We start from the raw sequence: 18136 nt of genomic DNA, 5'->3' as shown, positions 1-18136 counted from the left end.
GTCTTGTGTTAAAATAAGATAAATTGAATCTAAGTTTCCCTGTTCCTCTTCCCATCTTGAGGCCCAATTGAGGCCCACGTGCCTGCCGTTCACGTCAATCTTCTGTTAGTTCTTTGTCCTGTCAATCTTTCCGTCCTCAGGGGGAATTGGAAAACCCAGTTTCACTGGGCCCCTGAAGTCGAGAAAGTATCCTGTGAGAAAGTAACCTCATCCATTTGCTCTTTGTGACCTCATGACCCTCCATCATAAGTTTTGAACAGCTCTAAATCCAGTCCAGATGTCTCCCAGAGTCTCCAAGCTAGGGTCAATTTGAGGTTCTCATGGCCAGAATTTGCAGATAGGCCAAGCAGCAAAGGATTCTGGGTGAGCCATAGGCTCTATGTTTATTTCAAACTTCAGGCACACATATATCATCAATTACATTCCTGGTACAATGCCATTAATATCAGATGACCTCTGGCTTACCATTTACCCTGTTACTGCATATTGTTGGCACATTTTTTTTAATGTTTTAGCTACGGTATTTGAAACTAATTTCTATTACTTTATGTGCTTTTTTGTAAACCGTTGTGATGGATAATTTACTGAATGACGGTATAGAAAAGATTTCAAATAAATAAATAAATAAATAAATACTTTTTGCGTTTAGGGATCCTTTGTACTTATCTCAGGCATTATTGAATTCTGATTCTGTTTTTACTTCCACCACCTCCCCTGGAAGGCCATCCATTAATCCACCATGAAAAAATATTTTCTAATATGAGTCCTGGAGCCTTCCATCATAACCTCTTGTTCTAGAACTTCCTTTTGCTGAAAAAGGCTTGCCTCTTGTGTATTAATTTTACCTTTGAGGAATCAATGTCTGTATATCCCCCTCATCTCTCATCTCCTCTATAATAATTTTAAGTCATCAATCCCATTTCATTGGACCTTTGGTGAATATCCTTCTATATCCTTTTGTAGATATAACCTCCAGAATTTGACAATACTCCAGCCGAGGTCTCACAAGAGACATGTACGGAGGAAAAGTGTGGGCGCACAATGGCGCATGTTATAAAATAGTCTGAGCATGGGCACATATATGCCTGGGCCTGTAATTCCCGTTTTGACTGTGTAAATCAGGGTATTTTAAAAGCAGTGCACGTCCATGCCCCGACCAGTTTAACCAGTTCATCCACCTGTTTGACAAGTGTTGAGCTAGGTCCTCAAACCCTCCCCCCCCGGTTTAATAGCCGGCAACCCCCCCCCCCCCCCCCCCCCCAGTTACCCCAGACCCTTTAAACCCCTCCAAAACAGCTGTTTTTTGTTTTTAAACTTACACGGCAGTAGATATGGGTATGCACTGGATGCATAAATATTTAAGTGCATATCTCTTGGCCACGCCCTACCTAGACAATGCCCAGATCATGCCTGTTTTAGATTGAGTAAGATGTGTACGCAGTGGAAGATATGCATGCATCTGGGCAGCTTTTAAAATTTCCCAATTTTGGCATGCACCAGGCTTTTAAAACTCATGTTTATGCATCCTAGTATTTGTGTGGGTCTGTCCACCATCTTATCACAACTTAAACTTGCTCTCACTTTGTATTAGGTGTACTCTAATTTTCTGATGCCCTGACAGTTTCCTCCTCCTCTTTTTAGGCTTCCAGCTCACTTTGATTCACAATTACCTATAATTTTCCTCACTTTTTAACCGCTTTCCAATGTAGGTTATCTATTGCTGGACAGTTTAGTCAGAGAATAAACACTGTAGTTCCTTCTGGAACCTAAAACACAAACTTGTTGAATCTGGCCAAAAGGGGAATCATATTCAGCCACTGTGCGGCTCTGCTAGTTAGCCGGATAAACTTATGTTTTACATCCCTGGGAATCCAAATTCAGTATATTTAAGTATACGCCTATCCAACTCCATGTCCTAAGCATGCTACAAGGATACCTTGAGGTACCAATTTGAGCCCAGAATGAGCTGTGCCCTGACAGCTAAGTATAAGGCTAACAAGCACTATATATTTAGCAGCACAGCCATGCCACTGAATATACCCAGATATCCTAAAGCTAGCCAGATAAATTTCTTACGGGACGTTTTGAAGGTGGAAAGGATTGGGAACCTATATATTGTGTGATTAATATATAAATCTTGCACCCTGTGGTGAAGCCCATTTGGAGAGCAGGTTAATGGGTAGTGTATATCCACCTCCAGGCAGTACACACTCACTCTGGCGCTTTGCACACTTTGGCAAAAATCAAAAGATTCTAGGATAATATATAAATGTCTTTATTACTGATTTATATATTTTATAAATATTCAATTCTCCACATCATATGGTGTGCAAACTAATGCCTTTCTAAATGGCCATAATTTCCTCCCTCTTACCACTCCTGAAGCGAGGTGTCCTGTACCGTGGCCAGTGGTCCATGACTCCTCTGGATGCATCTCCAAAGACTGGGGTCTGCCTCTCCATGGTCTGGTTTCTCCTCCTCCTGGTTTCATCTGCATTAAGATTAGGTATGCCAGATTTCTAATTTCAGACTATTTTTTGTTTTTTTTATTGAACTCTTTAGCCTGCAAGATTGTCAATTCTTTGCTTGGATTTAATTATGATGATTTATCCATGCTTGGGCACAAGAGGTCAGAAAGTTCAAGTCAGATGTTTCATTTATCTCTTGTTTTTTCCCCACATCAGGTGGTAGAGGAGCTTTTGGAACTTGAGGCCTTTTCCTGATTGGCTTCCCATGTATTGTGATGATCAGCCGCTGTTGTACATACATAGGATGCTTCTCAGCCTCTGATAGAGCATAGTCTCTGATATATGCAGTTTTCAGTTATCAATATTTTGCAATACTGAAGCTATAGGCTCATTTCCAATTAGGTACTTATCAGCTAGCAATTGCCAATTATCCACAGAGCATGTTTATTTTTCAGTGAAAACCCCCCACTCTGTAGCTAAAATTGTTTCTTAATATTTGTGAAGGGTGGCATGGGCGTGAGCCCTTAGTGTCGTGGCATAGTTCATGCAGCATCATAGATGAACCTACGAGGGATATGCCAACAGCTGGCAAGCACACCCTATAGTGGAACAGACTGGAGCTTCACCTACAGCAAGTGCCTTCTACAGGTTTGAGTCCTTGGGTTCTGGCAGCTGGCAGGTCTTAGGCAGGTCCCTAGGATGGTGGTTATAGCAAGAGTCCAATAGCATACTAGGATCAGGGCAGGGAGCAGACTAACAGAGTCAGAGAAAGGCCAAAATTGGGGCAGTCAGCAGACAAGCGTGTTCTAGTCCAGATGACAAGCAATCGTGGTCAGGTCCAGACAAGAGGTCAGATCAGGAGGCCAGGCTAAGGGTGAATAAGGACACAAGGAAGACAATGGACGAGATGGGCAATACAAGATAAGGTTGGACAGGGAAGATTGGATGAGTCAAGACTGGATGAAGAATCAGGAACATATGACACAGGAACTCAAAGGAAACAAGTACTGCCATGGCAGGAGACCAGTTGCTGAGGCAAGGTAATACTGCGAGACCAGTGCTTAAGTAAGCTCTCCATATTTGGATACTAACTGGTACGCTTAAGGGTAGATTTTTAAAAAGTATGCGTGCACCTCCATGTGCATGCGCTACCCAGTGTGCACACATGGGCCCGCGATTTTATAACATTCGTGCATGTTATAAAATCCGTGCTGGCGCACGCAGGAAGGGAGATTTGCCCAGTTTATGTGCAACAAGGAGATCGGGCTTCCCCAGTTCCCTCCCAGTCCGCTCCAACTAAGCTTTTTGAACATAGTAAACTATTTCTTCCGTTTAATGGGAGAATGTATGCCTTCGACATTCATAGTTGGGATGTTAACCTTCACCATTTGATTGCCCGGCCATTCGATAGCTAAAATTGTTTCTTAATATTTGTGAAGGGTGGCATGGGCGAGAGCCCTTAGTGTCGTGGTTTAGTTCATGCAGCCTCGTAGATGAACCTTCGAGGGCTATGACAGCAGCTGGCAAGCATGCCCTATAGTGGAAGAGACTGGAGCTTCACCTACAGCAAGCACCTCCTACAGGTTTAAGTCCTTGGGTTCTGGCAGCTGGCAGGTCTTAGGCAGGTCCCTAGGGTGGTGGTTATAGCAAGAGTCCAATAGCACACTAGGATCAGGGCAGGGAGCAGACTATCAGTCAGAGAAAGGCCAAAATTGGGGCAGTCGGCAGACAAGCGTGGTCTGGTCCAGATGGTAGGGGGGTAGGAAAGTTCCCTCCCAGTCCGCTCCAATTAAGGAACGGACTGGGAGGGAACTTTCCTACTCCCCTACCTACCCTCCCTCCCTCTTCCCTGACCCCTTAGAAAGCCGTACCTTTTTTTTTAAATTTTCTTTATTTCCGAACTTAGGTCAGCCCCTGAGCTGGCGTAAGTTGCTCGCGCCGGCTTGCAATCCTCCGGCACAGTGGCAAATGGCCACTGTGCCAGCAGCCTCCAGCTCTGCCCTGCCCCTGGCTCGCCCCTTGATAGAGACCTGGCTCTTGTGCACGTAACGGGGGTTATGCACACTTCTAAAATAGGCGCGTTATGCACACTTCTAAAATAGGCACGTAACCCCCGTCTTCCCCGCGCGCAGGGGATTTAAAATTTAGCTGTTAGTGTATGCCATATATCTATGATGGTTTACTATATTGTTTTCCTGACATGCTGAATTACAGTTCAGATATGTTTATAATGTGCAGATTGATATAACACGGTTTACCTATTGGATGAATATACTACAGGGGCATGCAGAAAGGTTTGAAGAATGATGGGAAAAGGGCTCATGGGAAGGTGTTGGGGCATACACCATTGTTAGGCTCAACCAGGGGTAGTGTGTGGTCCCTTGGGGGGCTTGGATAGGAAATTTTTTGGGTGTTGTTCTGTTCTGGATGTGTGTAATGTATGGATGTGCAAGATGAATAGTGGAACGGTCTCAGAAAAACAGATTATGCATGTATGCAGGAACTTTGAAATACCTGTTTTTGGGACTGCACTTGTGGGAATAGTTGTCGAGTGTTTTGGGGCTGGGAGCACTCGATTTCTAGCATTTGTATACTGTGGCTTACTTAGCTGGGCCACAAGATGTTACTGAATGGCCGGGCAATCAAATGGTGAGGGTTAACATCCTAACCTTGAGTGTTGACGGCATACATTCTCCCATTAAATGAAAGAAATTGTTTACTATGTTCAAAAAGCTTAATTCTCAGATTGTCATGATACAAGAAACTCATTTAACAGATTCTGAGCAAGCCAAGTTAAAGAGGGAATGGGTTGGGCAGTGCTACTACTGCCCCTACTCAAGGCACCAGAGGTGTGACTGTGCTGATACACAAAAATCTTCCCTTCCAAATGGAGCAACAATTTAAGGATAAAAAGGGCCAGATTATTATAGTGCTAGACTAGCTATTTAACTGTAAAATAGCTTTATGTAATGCATATGGCCCTAATGTCTATTCTCAATATTTATTTTGCAGGATTAACATCTCAGCTCCTGCAACTTTTGGAATCTCAATTGGTTGGTGGAGATTTTAATATAGTCGTAAATAGAAATTGTGATCCTAGTCCACCACTGACCCAAAAAGAGGGGATGAAAACAGGGGAATAAATTTTGTATGTAGTGAGCTGGGGCTAGTGGATGCATAGTAGGGATGTGAATCGTTTTTTGACGATTTAAAATATCGTCCGATATATTTTAAATTGTCAAAAATCGTTAGAGCCGCGATACAATAACAATTCCCCCGATTTATCGTCAAAAAATCGTAAATCGGGGGAAGGGGGAGGGCAAGGGGGAGGGCGGGAAAACCGGCACACTAAAACAACCCTAAAGCCCACCCCGACCCTTTAAAATAAATCCCCCACCCTCCCCAACCCCCCCCAAAATGCCTTAAATTACCTGGGTCCAGAGGGAGGGTCCCGGTGTGATCTTTTACTCTCGGGCCTCCGGTGCGTTGTAGAAATGGCGCCGGCGCTACCTTTGCCTTGTCATATGACAGGTCAAAGGTAGCGCCGGCGCCATTTTGTTTTTGTCCCCCGACGTCAGGAGCGTAGGAGATCGCTCCCGGACCCCCGCTGGACCACCAGGGACTTTTGGCCAGCTTGGGGGGGCCTCCTGACCCCCACAAGACTTGCCAAAAGTCCAGCGGGGGTCCGGGAACGACTTCCTGCACGCGAATCGTTTTTCCGTACAAAATGGCACCGGCCATACGGCATTTTCCGTACAAAATGGCGCCAGCCATACGGCATTTTGTACGGAAAAACGATTCGCGTGCAGGAAGTCGTTCACGGACCCCCGCTGGACTTTTGGCAAGTCTTGTGGGGATCAGGACGCCCCCCCCAAGCTGGCCAAAAGTCCCTGGGGGTCCAGCGGGGGTCCGGGAGCGATCTCCTACGCTCCTGACATTGGGGGACAAAATAACAAAATGGCGCCGGCGCTACGTTTGCCCTGTCATATGACAGGTCAAACGTAGAGCCAGCGCCATTTCTACAACGTACCGGAGGCCCGAGAGTAAAAGTTCACACCGGGACCCTTCCTCTGGACCCCAGGTAATTTAAGGCATTTTGGGGTGGTTCGGGAGGGTGGGGGATTTATTTTAAAGGGTCAGGGTGGGTTTTAGGGTTGTTTTAGTGTCCCCGAGAGTGGAAGATCACACCGGGACCCCCCCACTGGACCCCAGGTAATTTAAGGCATTTTGGGGGGTTCGGGAGGGTGGGGGATTTATTTTAAAGGGTCGGGGTGGGTTTTAAGGATGTTTTAGTGTGCCGGTTTTCGATTTACACAATTTACATGATATTTAAAAAACCCAAACTGCGACGATCCGATTCCCTCCCCCTCCCAGCCGAAATCGATCGTTAAGACGATCGATCACACGATTCACATCTCTAATGCATAGTGCATCCTGCACCCTTGGTGACATTTTTTTCTAATCCTCACAATAGTTATTCTTTGATTATTTTTTCAAATCAAGTAATTTCTTCACTAGGCTAAACAGATTCACTGAAAGATAAGGGCAAAACGAAAGCCCCATCTGTAACGAATCTCTTCATTACGTAGGGCTGTGGCTACTTCCCGTAGTGAGTAACGCTTCTGTAGAGTAGAAGGAGCTAAATCGTTGTAAATAGAAATTGCATGACTCTGCCAGGACCATTGTTGTTGTGATCTTGCACTCTTAAGGACTTCTTCCTTAACCCGATATTGGTGAAATTTGATTATTATGTCCCGCGGTTGATTGTCTTTACGTGGACCCAGCGCCCGGTGAGCTCTCTCCAGATCTATTTCTTTTCCGTCGTCATTGGAGGCAGAGGATCCCTTGGCTAATACGAATTTGCAAATGGCCGCCGCTGTTTGCATGCAGTCCATGTATGGCTCTGTTTCGGGCACACCTCGCAGTCGGAGATTCGCTCTCCGCGAACGGTTCTCTAGATCCTCAAGCTTATCATTCACCAGGTCCAACTCCGCTGACATTTCTTTATTTTGTGCAGTTAGAACTTCAATTGCTGCACTATGGGTGTCCGCTCGCAAATCTAGGTCGTCCACGCCGTTTCCCATCGAGTGGAGGTCCTCCCTCATATCTGCTATGGATGCGAGCAGTTCTGCCTTATGTGCCTTGAGGTCAGCCCGAAATTCGACAAACCAGGTGCGCAGCTCTGCTCGGGTCGGAAAATCGGGGGTAGCTCCCGCTGACACCATATCACCAGCCTCTGTAGCGCTCCCCATGATATCCGCGCCATTTCCTGGCTCGTGGCTTCCCGCGGCCTGTTCTTCCTCGGCGGGCAGAAGTTCCACCGCTGCTTTGCTAAAAGAAAACTGTTTTAAATCAGTCACTCGCTTGCGGGCTGCCATCCCGAAATGTTCCCCTGCAAAATTTTCGCGGTCGGGCTACCGCTAATGAAGCTTGCTTCCTGTTAATCGCCTCAGTGCTGTTAATGGGAACAGAGCAGACGTCTCAGGCGGCCATCTTCCAGCGCTGCTCGCCAGCGCCCCCAGGCTAAACAAATTCAATAGGAACTATCGCAGTTTCAGACCAACAGAGTCAGAGCCTGGAAGTGGGCCTGATAGCACCAAAAGCCTTCAACTGGCAGATGAGTCCATTGTTATATCAAGAACCTGATTTCCAGGTCTATTTGCATGAAAAATTGAAGGAATATGTGTCTATGAACTAATCCTTTCATATTTCTGCAGCCTTGCTTTGGGCGGCAGATAAGGCAGTGCTCAGGGTGTATATTATTGTTTATGTGGCTAGGAAGAACAAGTGCAGGGATGCTGAAATATTTTGCCTTATGGAGGCTTTGCAAAAAGCTGAAAATATTCATCAGTCTGAGGCACATAAGAATCAAGTGAATCAGATCCAGGCACCCTTGAATCAGCTTCTCTTTCAGAAGGCACAGAAATCTTGGACATATTTTAAATATCAATTCTGTAAGAATAGCAACAAAGCCAGTAAATTGTTGGCAATTCTGGATTGAATAAGGGATCAGCAAATCAGTTATTACTGGTATCAAAAATTCAGCAGAGGACCTGTAACACTCGGTACAGGAGTCTGAAGTGAGATATCTGGAGTTTTTTCAATCTTTATATAACAAGCAACCAAAAGATACTGTTGTTCAAACAGAATTTTTTAGCGATTTCCCCTGGCCTATATTAAGAGGATAAAGTAAATAGGTTAAATTCACCGATCACAGAAACTGAAGTGTATACTGTAATACAAAATTTAAAACTTGACAAGGCTGTGAAGATGGATGGGTAAGGTCCAGAATTTTACAAAATTCTTACATTTCTGCTGCTTCCATTTCCATCTGCAGTGTACAATGACTTCTTTATTCGAGGTTCTATTTCTCAGGAAATGAACCAGTCATTAATAATTGTTCTTCCTAACAAAAACAGTAAATATCAAAAGAAGTAGGATCATACCACCACATTTCATTAATTAATGTGAATCTAAAACTATTAGCAAGCATTTTAATGAACAGAATTAGTGTTGTTCTCCCGAGTATTATTCATCCCGATCAAACTGGTTTTGTTAAGGGGGAACACAGGGTACAGAATGTATGGAAATTGATCGCTGCCTTATTGAAAAAGCAGAATAGGCAAGCCATGGTCCTCAGCCTGGATGCCGAGAAGGTTTTTGACTCAGTGGCATGGATTTATATGTCCTGAGGTTTGGGAGAAATTCAATTTCCAGGATAACATGATGATTCGGCTGAAAACCCTTTATAGCAATCCCACAGCTCGACTTTTAATAAATGGAAATATGACAGATAGTTTTGCACTGCGAAGGGGAGTTAGACAGGGCTGCCCACTTTCACTGCTGCTTTTTATTATGGCGGTGGAACCGTTAGCCATTAAACTGTGTATGGATCCTCATTTCCATGGCATTCAGATAGGGGCTCTTCCTCTTAAGATAGCCTTTTTTGGAGGGATCCCAGTCAGGGTTTGCCAATAATTAAAAAACTTTTGAAAACTCAAGCTTTTGTAGGTTTAAAGATAAATTTTAGTAAACAGAAGCACTAGTAGGAAACAACATAAGTTAATTGGCAAGAGACATTTCCCTTTACATGGGTGCATGGGGGAAAAATAAAGTATTTAGGAGTATGGGTACCCCGGAATTTATCCGTCATATGGGGTAAACATTGGTGAAAGTATACAAGTGATTAAAACCTAATTATTAGGTTGGAAGAACCTTCCTATTTCATTTATGGGGAGGTGTGCCTTGCTAAAAATGATAGTTTTTCCAAAAAGGTTATACAAGTTGCATTTGGTGACTTGCTGGCTGAAAAGAACAGATGTGATTTTGTTACATTTCTATTTTGTCCAATTCATCTGGAGGGGAAGGCGTGCCCGCACAGGATATGAGTTTGTTTAATCCAAAAGATGGAGGAAGGGGGAGGTCCTTGAGATGCTCAATCTGAGACATAATAATACTGCTTGTCAATACAGTTCACGATGGAATGATGTTTTGGTAGGGTTAAGTTCTGTGTGGAAATATTGTAGAAGGTACTGTCATACCATGGTCTCCACTTTGACTGTAACTTTCATTCTGGTGCTGGGCGCACATATGTGTGCCCATTTTATCGGCAGGATGCACATACATGTGCGCACAATTATATATGGGTGCACGCAAATGCCGTGTCTACAACATAAGAGGGGGGATTTTGTAAGAATCACGTGCCGATGGCAATATCCATTTCCACAGTCCATTCGCAATTCATCCTGTTAAATGACTTCCTTACCCTCAGCTAACTAGCCTTTTACCCTACCTGCCCTGACACTTGAAACCCTGAGTAGTTTAGATTTTTTTGTTTTTCTACTTATACCTCTTCCATAGCAGAAGTAAAGTTATGAGGTAGAGGACCCTGGCGTTTGCTTGAGCATGTAATTACTTACACGCACATTTTTACTTATGGATCCGAACTGTCCGTGTCCACCCACACTCCACCCATTTTTTGTCTTTTGCATTTGTGCGCATATGGGGAGATATGCACATACTCGTGTGCTGACTGGAGACATGAGTGTATCTCCCAATTTTGGCATGCACAAAGCTTTTAAAATCCACCAGTTTATCTCTTGCACATTAATGATGCTGTAGTCAATAAGTTAACATGGGATATTCTTATATGGCCAGTAGTCCAGGCGTGGTGATGGATCATAAGGAAATGGAAACAGTTTACTAAAATTTCTTTGTTTCTACCATTTTGTGGGAAAACAATCCTTCCCACCAGGACAGGAATATGCCCATATTTTTCAAAGTTAGTAATCAATAAGCATCCGTTATCTTTACATTTGATGAAGAATCTACCATATGATGCAATTTTGAGTCTCTTTGAACACAATTTGTCTTGCCTTTCTTGCAGGACAGGCACTATGAGCAGTCTCTACAATGGTCTCAAGTTGAGCTGTCTAAGAAAGTCTCATTTGTCGCGGAGATGAAAGATGTGAGTGAAGGACAAACTTCCATATCGTTATGGTATAATTTTTACAAGCAGCCTTTTTCTACATCTATTACTTTGGCATGAGTATTGGAGTTAAGTTCTAGTACAAGAGGTGTCAGAATCTGTGATCAAGAGATGCTTACTTAGTTGCATAGTTATAACATAGATGTCAGCATGAGGGAAATGAAAATTAAAATCCTATATCATGCCTACATAGATGACTTTCTTAGGTGTAATATGAAAATTAGAGCAGTCCCTTCTATGTTCTCCTTGTAATTTGGATAAAGGCAATTGAATTCATAAATTCCTAACATGATAGAAGGTAATCTCTTTCCTGGATGGCATATTGCTTTCTGTGGGCAAATGTTACTCCTGGGAGAATTGTGTAAAAAAATTGAAAATTCTGCACACAAAAATTGTTATGAACCCTCCTGTAGCGGGGCTAAGGGAGGCTCCTTACCTCTTTCTGGAGACCGCTCCAAGCCAGGGTCTCGCCTGTTAACTGTCCAGGATTTGCTCCAGGGCCTGGGAGGCCTCAATGTCCTTGGGGCCTGCCTGAGGCTGCTTGTGCTTGCATGGACTTCCTGGTTTGAGCCATGCCCTTCCTTAGGGGCCGGCCCGCAGCACTTCTCCGTAGTTATAGGGCCAGCTAGGTGTGGGCCTGCCAAACTCCTCCCAGGGAGTCGCCGGACTGCAGCCCTATAAAACGTCTTAACACACAATCACTATACACTGTACAAACTTCAGTCTGTCTTGGCCTTGCATCATCGTGACTTCTCTCTGGAGGCTCCTGCCTGCCAGAGCCTTGTAAGGTCTTCTGTTCTTCGTGGATCGTCTCGTCTATCTTCTACCACGTCTTCATGTCTTGGTGTTCTGCCTGAGGTCCCAGTCCATGTTTGATGTCTCATCATGATCGTCTTCCTCCACGTCCTGATGTGTCTTCCTGCCAGGATGTTCTTCCCTGCATCTTCGTCTGGTGCTCCTGAGCCTTCTGTTCCTGTAAGCCGGTGCTCTCGGATGGTGTATGCCCGAGAATGAGGTAGCTTGCAGCTGGGAAGTGTCCCTGCGCTCCGGAGCCTCCGTTCCCGCCAGCCTTAGGGGGAGCTTCGGGTGACACCGGCTTCGTCATTGGAGTCCCTCTTTGCCTGGACCTTTCCTGCACTGTCCCGTTCCCCTCATGGTCCGTGACCACCTTGCAAGGGCGGTCTGCGACTCAGTCCTGCGGGTGGCCTGAGTAGGGCGCCCTGAGAGACAGTGCCAATGTCCATGCCTTGTGTTTTGCCTGTTTGGATGTCAAGTTCTTCGTCATGCCCGTGATGCCGATGCATCAACCCAGCTGTTGTCAAGTGCCTCACCTGGATGCTGTAGCAGGATGCTGTAGCATCAACCTAGTTGTTGTCATGTTCCTTGCCCGGATGCCGATGCATCAACCCAGCTGTTGTCAAGTGTCTTCGTCAGGATGCCTTCGCATCAACCAAGTGTCTTGTCTGCGATGCAGCCGCATCGACCATAGTCCTGTCTACGTGTCAAGGCCTCCATCTGCCCTCAACCTCAGGCCAGACCTGCTGCTCCATGCTACTCGCAGCAGGTCCGAAAGGGCTCGGAATGGTCGGAGGACCATTCAACTTCCAACATCCTAGGATGTTGGCCTTGGGAGCTTGCAGGCCCATCAGAGGGTCAGCCCGTCAGCCATGCGGAGCCACAGTCAACCCTCGGCTCGGCCCGGAAGGTCTGGGCCTGGGCTGAGGCCCAAGGGCACACTAAACCACAAGAGTTTGACAAAAATTTTAAATTCTGTGCACAAAAACAAAATTCTGCAAACGTTATATTGGTCAAAATAACACAATATACATGACAGTCTTTAATTAATTTAAAATGTAATATAGAAAAAAGTTATTACTTAAAGATGTAGAATTTTAAATATTTTGAACAGAATTTCCCAACTTCACTGTAAGAGTGTCCCTTCCACTCTCTCTCTCTACTCCCAGCCACTTTGCCCTCCTCCACCTGCCAGTATCTCCCCCCTCCCCCTATAGGCTCAACCCCTTTCACTCTATCTCCACTTCCAGAGTTTGACCCCTCTCTCAGTATGCCCCTCATACAGGATCCCTCTGTTCCTCTTCTCTCACACACAGGCTCCCTTTCTCTAGTGCCATATACCCCCCCCCCCCTCATAGAGGCTCTCACACACACACACACCCTTTCATCCAGGGTCTATCTCTCTTGCACACACATATCCCCTCATATAGGGTCCCTCTCTCTCTCGCACACACATCTCCTCATACAGGGTCCCTCTCTCTTGCATACACACCCAAACAGGCTCACTTTCTCTCTCATGCATATATCCTCGCACAGGCTACCTATGTCTCTCTCACACACCTCTTCACCCAAGCTCTCTCCACACATACATAATCCCTTTACACAGGCTCCCTCTCTCACAAACAAGCACCCTCACATACACCAGCTCCCAATTTCTTACACATATATACACTCCTTCACAATCTCCTCACATAGACTCCCTTTCTCTGGCAACAACACTCAGGCACCCTCACAGATGCTATCTCTCATAAGAACATAAGAAAATGCCATACTGGGTCAGACCAAGGGTCCATCAAGCCCAGCATCCTGTCTCCAACAGTAGCCATTCCAGGCCATAAGAACCTGGCAAGTACCCAAAAACTAAGTCTATTCCATGTTACCATTGCTAATGGCAGTGGCTATTCTCTAAGTAAACTTAATAGCAGGTAATGGACTTCTCCTCCAAGAACTTATCCAATCCTTTTTTCAACACCGCTATACTAACTGCACTAACCACATCCTCTGGCAACAAATTCCAGAGTTTAATTGTGCGTTGAGTGAAAAAGAACTTTCTCCGATTAGTTTTAAATGTGCCCCATGCTAACTTCATGGAGTGCCTCCTAGTCTTTCTACTATCCGAAAGAGTAAATAACCGATTCACATCTACCCGTTCTAGACCTCTCATAATTTTAAACATCTCTATCATATCCCCCCTCAGCCGTCTCTTCTCCAAGCTGAAAAGTCCTAACCTCTTTAGTCTTTCCTCATAGGGGAGTTGTTCCATTCCCCTTATCATTTTGGTAGCCCTTCTCTGTACCTTCTCCATCACAATTATATCTTTTTCGAGATGCGGCGACCAGAATTGTACACAGTATTCAAGGTGTGGTCTCACCATGGAGCGATACAGAGGCATTATGACATTTTCCGTTTTATTCACCGTTCCCTTTCTAATAATTCCCAACATTCTGTTTGCTTTGTTGACTGCCACAGCATACTGAACCGACGATTTCAATGTGTTATCCACTATGACGCCTAGATCTCTTTCTTGGTTGTAGCACATAATGTGGAACCCAACATTGTGTAATTATAGCATGGGTTATAGCATCACTTTGCACTTATCCACATTAAATTTCATCTGCCATTTGGATGCCCAATTTTCCAGTCTCACAAGGTCTTCCTGCAATTTATCACAATCTGCTTGTGATGTAACTACTCTGAACAATTTTGTGTCATCTGCAAATTTGATTATCTCACTCGTCGTATTTCTTTCCAGATCATTTATAAATATATTGAAAAGTAAGGGTCCCAATACAAATCCCTGAGGCACTCCACTGTCCACTCTCTTCCACTGAGAAAATTGTCCATTTAATCATACACCGTTCTCTGTAAAGGCTACGCCTATATATCTTTTGTTGTAAGTTACTTGTAAACCGGCACGATGTGCAAACGGTTGCCGGTATATAAAATTAAATAAATAAATAAATAAATAAATACTCTCTGTTTCCTGTCTTTTAGCCAGTTTGCAATCCACGAAAGGACATCGCCACCTAGCCCATGACTTTTTACTTTTCCTAGAAGCCTCTCATGAGGAACTTTGTCAAACGCCTTCTGAAAATCCAAGTATACTACCATCTACCAGTTCACCTTTATCCACATGTTTATTAACTCCTTCAAAAAAGTGAAGCAGATTTGTGAGGCAAGACTTGCCTAGGGTAAAGCCATGCTGACTTTGTTCCATTAAACCATGTCTTTCTATATGTTCTGTGATTTTGATGTTTAGAACACTTTCCACTATTTTTCCTGGCACTGAAATCAGGCTAACTGGTCTGTAGTTTCCCGGATCGCCCCTGGAGCCCTTTTTAAATATTGGGGTTACATTTGCTATCCTCCAGTCTTCAGGTACAATGGATGATTTTAATGATAGGTTACAAATTTTTACTAATACGTCTGAAATTTCATTTTTTAATTCCTTCAGAACTCTGGGGTGTATACCATCCGGTCCAGGTGATTTACTACTCTTCAGTTTGTCAATCAGGTCTACCACATCTTCTAGGTTCACCATGATTTGATTCAGTCCATCTGAATCAATACCCATGAAAACCTTCTCTATTACGGGTACCTCCCCAACATCCTCTTCAGTAAACACTGAAGCAAAGAAATCATTTAATCTTTCTGCGATGGCCTTATCTTCTCTTAGTGCCCCTTTAACCCCTCGATCATCTAATGGTCCAACTGACTCCCTCACAGGTTTTCTGCTTCGGATATATTTAAAAATGTTTTTACTGTGAGTTTTTGCCTCTACAGCCAACTTCTTTTCAAATTCTCTCTTAGCCTGTCTTATCAATGTCTTACATTTAACTTGCCAACGTTTATGCTTTATCCTATTTTCTTCTGTTGTATCCTTCTTCCAATTTTTGAATGAAGATCTTTTGGCTAAAATAGCTTCTTTCACCTCCCATTTTAACCATGCCGGTAATCGTTTTGCCTTCTTTCCACCTTTCTTAATGTGTGGAATACATCTGGACTGTGCTTCTATTATGATCACTATTGCCAAGCGGCCCCACCACCGTTACATCTCTCACCAAGTCCTGTGCTCCACTGAGAATTAGATCTAAAATTGCTCCCTCTCTCGTTGGTTCCTGAACCAATTGCTCCATAAAGCTATCATTTATTCCATCCAGGAACGTTATATCTCTAGCGTGTCCCAATGATACATTTACCCAGTCAATATTGGGGTAATTGAAGTCTCCCATTATTACCGCACTACCAATTTGGTTAGCTTCCCTAATTTCTCTTAGCATTTCACTGTCCGTCTCACCATCTTGACCATGTGGACTGTAGTATACTCCTATCACTATAGTCTTCCCCAACATACAAGGGATTTCTACCCATAAAGATTCAATTTTGTTTTTAATCTCATGCAGGATGTTTATGATTGTATATTGGATGAAATTACACTACTGAGTTTTACTTGCAACTGTGAAGTGTTCAAGGTAAATTTTTCTTTGTATTTTAAAAGAAGAACATATAGTATTTGATACTATTTTTCTTAAGTAGGGATGGGATATTTTATTAAGGAAGTTCATTTTTTAGATGTTTGGGTATGTTTGGTATTATTTTAATTTTTGTCATCATTTTAAGATTATTTACATTTTTTAGTCTTAATCAATATCTTAGATCTTAGTGAAAATTTAAAAAGGTTTTTAATTTTTATTAAAGACTTTTTAATATTTATGAGATCTTAATGATGTTGTTAATTGTTAATTCCTGATTTGTTGATATTGATATTGACTTTTGTTTGGTTTGCTTGTAGCCCCTGAGGCAGCGGCTTTTGAGCCGCGAAACTCGGCCTGAGTCGGGCAATTTTATAAACACGTCTCTGTTTTAATAAACATTGAAAAAGATCCAGGCATCTATCTTTGTGTTTTTCCTGACGGCTATCATAGATCGCCTACCTCTGTGTTTTCTTGGATCATTCACTGCTATACATTCTAATTCTTCCGTCTTACTTCTTAGACTTCTGGCATTAGCATACAAACATTTCAAAGTTTGTTTTTTGTTTGTATTTCATTCTGCTTTTTAATTGATAGGGATAAGTTAGAATTCTTTTAACTCAGGTGAGTTTTTAGTTACAGTCACTTGGACTATTTTTTCTAATTATTGGAACCTCACTGTCGGGATGCCCTAATTCTAATGCATCATTAGTATCCTTTGAAGATACCTCTCTCCGAACCATGCGCTGCTGAGCGACTGTCAGCTTTCCCCTTTGTTCTAGTTTAAAAGCTGCTCTATCTCCTTTTTAAAGGTTAGCGCCAGCACTCTGGTTCCACCCTGGTTAAGGTGGAGCCCATCCCTTTGGAAGAGACTCCCCCTTCCCCAAAGGGTTCCCCAGTTCCTAACAAAACTGAATCCCTCTTCCTTGCACCATCGTTTCATCCACGCATTGAGACTCCGGAGCTCTGCCTGCCTCTGGTGACCTGCGCGTGGAACAGGGAGCATTTCAGAGAATGCTACCCTGGAGGTTCTGGATTTAAGCTTTCTACCTAAGAGCTTAAATTTGGCTTCCAGAACCTCCCTCCCACATTTTCCTAAGTCGTTGGTGCCCACATGTACCACGACAGCCGGCTCCTCCCCAGCACAGTCTAAAATCCTATCTAGGTGACGCGTGAGGTCCGCCACCTTCGCACCAGGTAGGCATGTTACCAGGCGATCCTCACGCCCACCAGCCACCCAGCTATCTACATTCCTAATAATCAAATCACCAACTATGATGGCCGACCTAACCCTTCCCTCCTGGGCAGTAGGCCTTGGGGAGATATCCTTAGTGTGAAAGGACAATGCATCACCTGGAGAGCAGGTCCTTGCTACAGGATCCTTTCTTGCTGCACCTGGTTGATGCTCTCCCATCATGAGACCTTCTTCCTCCAAGGTAGCACCAAACACTATAGACTTGCTGTATGGCATTTGTTGCAACAGGATAATTTGGAAACTTCACATTTAATCAAATTAGCTTCTGTTTGGAATGAAGTCCTGGGCTGTCCTTTAGATCTGTCCCACATTATTTAAGCGTTTATTGCTGTTTATTGTACCTTTTTTTCAACATCCATGAGAGGAATACAATTTAAAACTATCCACCGCCTGTATATCACAAGAGAGAGGGGAACTAAAATGAAATTATGGGAGTCAATTTCTGATTTAAGTGTAATATCTCAGTGAGGAATTTTTGTCACATGTTTACTAATTGTTACAAACTGAAATCTTATTGATAGCAAATATTTGCTTTTTTGGAAAAGATATGGAAATGAAATGTAGAGTGGTCTTCTTTGTTAATCTATTCACATCTTTTTTCACACTCGTATGGACTCCCTTCTGGGAGGATGAAATTTGAATGTATTTGTTTTTGGCA

The 18136-nt window shown here is 43.7% G+C and overlaps 1 protein-coding gene across 1 annotated transcript in view; it reads right to left on the bottom strand.

Annotated features, from left to right (window-relative positions):
* TEX11 (testis expressed 11) overlaps nt 1-18136 on the bottom strand; it is a 974891-nt gene that overhangs the window by 766832 nt on the left and 189923 nt on the right. The window lies entirely within an intron of this gene.

This window comes from Rhinatrema bivittatum, chromosome 6 (genome assembly GCF_901001135.1).
Source record: "Rhinatrema bivittatum chromosome 6, aRhiBiv1.1, whole genome shotgun sequence".
NCBI lineage: Eukaryota > Metazoa > Chordata > Amphibia > Gymnophiona > Rhinatrematidae > Rhinatrema > Rhinatrema bivittatum.
The sequence above is the reverse complement of the archived record's forward strand: the minus strand, read 5'-3'. Positions and strand labels throughout refer to the sequence as shown.